General features: G+C 40.9%; 1 non-coding gene across 1 annotated transcript; it reads left to right on the top strand.

The window, feature by feature from the left end:
• The first annotated feature begins 342 nt into the window (after nucleotides 1-342).
• On the top strand, nucleotides 343-451 carry LOC131511193 (U6 spliceosomal RNA). Its single transcript, XR_009261397.1, has one exon. It is a non-coding gene; the product is annotated as a U6 spliceosomal RNA (small nuclear RNA).
• The last annotated feature ends 2,776 nt before the right edge of the window (nucleotides 452-3,227 follow it).

A 3,227-nucleotide genomic window follows, 5' to 3' on the forward strand; every position in this document is an offset into this window, starting at 1 on the left:
GCAGAGCAGATCAGAGTTGCTAACTTGCTGTTTGAAGGGCTAAGAAACTTCACAGTGATTCCATTTTAAATTAGGCTGTTTGTGAGTCTCCTGTTTCCTTGCTCAATCCCCTTCCTCCCTGGGGATTGGTTGGGGCAGAGGATAAAGATAGGATCCAAGCCAGGCCCTTTTATGTTTATTTCTCCTTCCTCTTTCTCATGACTTTGAACAGGCACATCTATTGCTAGGATGCTCCAGTTCATTACTAAGCAGCAGGCAACAGGTCACAGAAGGAAGGAAAGAAAGAAAACGGGGAGAGAGGCCAAGAATGAGAAAACCAGTGACTTAAACACTTGGCCCCCTGTGCTCGCTTGGCCAGCACATGGACTAAAATTGGAACAATGCAGAGAAGATTAGCATGTCCCCTGGTGCATGGACGACACACAAACTCATGGAGATTCTCATATTTTTTCAGAGATGATGAACAAGTTCTGGAGGTAGATAGTGGTGGATGGTTCTACAGCAACCTGAATGCGCTTAATGTTACTAAACTGGACACTTAAAAATAGCTAAATGGTAAATCTTATGTTATATATGACCACAATTTATAAAAAGCAAACGCCCTAACAGTTGAGTAAAGAGATGGCATACGGACAAGTCAAGTAAAAGTCATGCAATTATGTTAGTAAGTTATAGCAAAAAAAAAAAAAAGTAATCTAAGAACACAAATGCAAGCCCTCAGTCATTGTGCATGCCACAGTATCAGCATGGAGTAGTGGCTCTATAGAGTTGGCTCTCACCTGGTTCAAAGTCTAACGCTGCCACTTAATAGTTGTATGACCTTGGACCAGACATCTAACATCCTTGAGTCTGTTTCTTATTTGGAAAATTGAAATGACATTGGATTCACAGACATATTGAGAGAGTTAAGGTATTATAGACAAGGCATTTAGCATAGTAAGTGGCTCCTACTCAGCATTCACTAAATGTGTTTCCTTTCCCTTTCTGCACGTGGAAGGTTGCAAAGGCAATGTGTTGTGGGACACAGAAACTAACTTGAAAGATGGTAAGGATAAAATTTAAAAATGAAAAAATATGGAAATAGTATTTAGGCAGTGGTTCCTGAGAGAGGCAGGCCAGGTGTAGCAAGGATCCTCTAAATTGCTGAAAAAAAGACCTAAGACTTGTTATTAGAGTTATTAGCTGTTGTAACCAAGCAGCCCCCACCCACCCACCCACCCCCCCCGCCCTCCAATACAGCAGCTTAAACAAGATGGAAGCTTATTTGTGTCTATTTCGTAATCCAGAGGTAAACTGTCTGAGGCTGGCAGAGCAGCTATGTCATTCTCGATGCACAGGATTTCCATTGTTGGATCCAAAGTGGTTGCTTTAGATCCTGACATCTTCCAGGTAATGGGAAGTGGAGAAAGGGCCAGTGGCCACATCTACCTTTGTTTTAAGGGCATGACATAGAAATGGCACACTTCATTTTTCCACCCACACCCCAATGACCAAATCCTTTCTATGAAGAATGCTGGGGTCAGTAAACTCCAGTGGGAGTCCTGTTAAAGAGGACGAGTTTGGATGTTGCTGTACACTTAGCCACCTCAATCACACAGCTCATTATATTTTCTCTAGTTTGCAACCACAGGACAGGCTTTCAAAACAACAAAGCTAACACATTCCCCAAAGTGGAAGCATAATTTCTTGGTTATTAATTTATTCAGTAAATATTTATAGACTACTTGCTATATGCTTGGTACTATTCAAAACATCATAAATACAGCAGACTGCAAAAACAGATGAAGTTCCTGATTTCATTAAGCTAAATTCAGGGGCACCTGGCTGGCTCTGTCGGTAGAGCATGTGACTCTTAATCTCAGGGTCATGCATTCAAGCCTCATGTTAGACATGGAGCCTACTTAAAAAGCAAAACAAAACCAAAAAAAGTCATTAAACTAAATTCAATAGGGGGAGAAGGTAAACAAATACTGGAAAAAAACATTAGATACCAGTAAGTGCAAAGATGAAAATTAACATAACAAGCAACTAGATGGGGTGGTTAGGGATGCCCTTGCTGGGGAAATGATGTATAAGCTGAGCCACTTGAAGAACAGGAAACAGAATATGCCAGGAATGGGGAACTGCAGGTGCAAAGGTCCTGATGGCGGAAAGAATCTGGGAGGGTTTGTGGTACAGAAGGACCCTTGTGGCTGGATTTAGCAGGAGTGGGAGAGAGGAGGACATAAGATTAGAAAGGAAGGCAGGAGCAGTTTGTTCTTTGGCATTTCCCAGCACTGAGGACAGTTGTGCACAGGCTAGGTACCCAACGAGTGTTTGATAAATGAATAAGCTAACAGAGAAAGATCTGAGGCTGTTGACAGCTACCCTCTAATTCATAGCTTGCCTTTGCTTTACTTCAGCAAAGAGTAGGATTGGCCTTTGTTCATCCTACACACATCTCTCAGCTCCTATCTCTCAGAATCTTCTTATCTTTGTAGTTGATCCCAGAGTCTTTGGTAGCCTAATGTCCTCTCATAAAAAATGGAGTTAGGGAAGGAATCTGGGAAGGGGACCGGTATCTGAATAAAACATGGTATTTCCTCCTTGGTTTTCTCTGCTCTTTGCTAAATAGCTCAAGTTCTCTTTTAATTGTTCTCCATGTGGTTTTCCAGATCTGGAACCAGCCTGATAACCTGATGCTCAGAAGTGTCAAGTTTGGAGAGGCAGTATAATTAGTGGAGTGCTATTAAGGCTTTTACCTTTCGCCAGACTTCCTGGATTTGCATCCCAATTTGGCCTGTTTATGTCTGGGGTACCCTGAGTAAAGTACTAAATCTCTCTGGCCATCAGTTTACTTATCTATTAAATGGGAGTTAATAGTGATTTCTGACCACAATACCAAGAGCTCTGAAATTTTTGAAAATATGAAGTATAGTTAACAATATTATATTAGTTTCAGGTGTACAACATAGTGACTCAACGTTATGAAATGCTCACCACATGTAGTTACCATCAGTCACCATACAAAGTTATTACAGTGTTATTGACTGTCTGTATTTCTTATGCTGTAATTTTCATCCCCATGACTTATTTTATAACTGGAAATTTGTACCTCTTAATTCCATTCACCTATTTTGCCCATTAACCCACTCTGCTCCCCACTGGCAAGCACCAGTTTGTTCTGGTTTTTGTTTTTTTTTTTATGAGTCTATGTCTAGCTTGTTAGTTCATTTGTTTTGTTTCTT

The sequence above is a fragment of the Neofelis nebulosa genome, chromosome 4, assembly GCF_028018385.1.
Source record: "Neofelis nebulosa isolate mNeoNeb1 chromosome 4, mNeoNeb1.pri, whole genome shotgun sequence".
Classification (NCBI taxonomy): domain Eukaryota; kingdom Metazoa; phylum Chordata; class Mammalia; order Carnivora; family Felidae; genus Neofelis; species Neofelis nebulosa.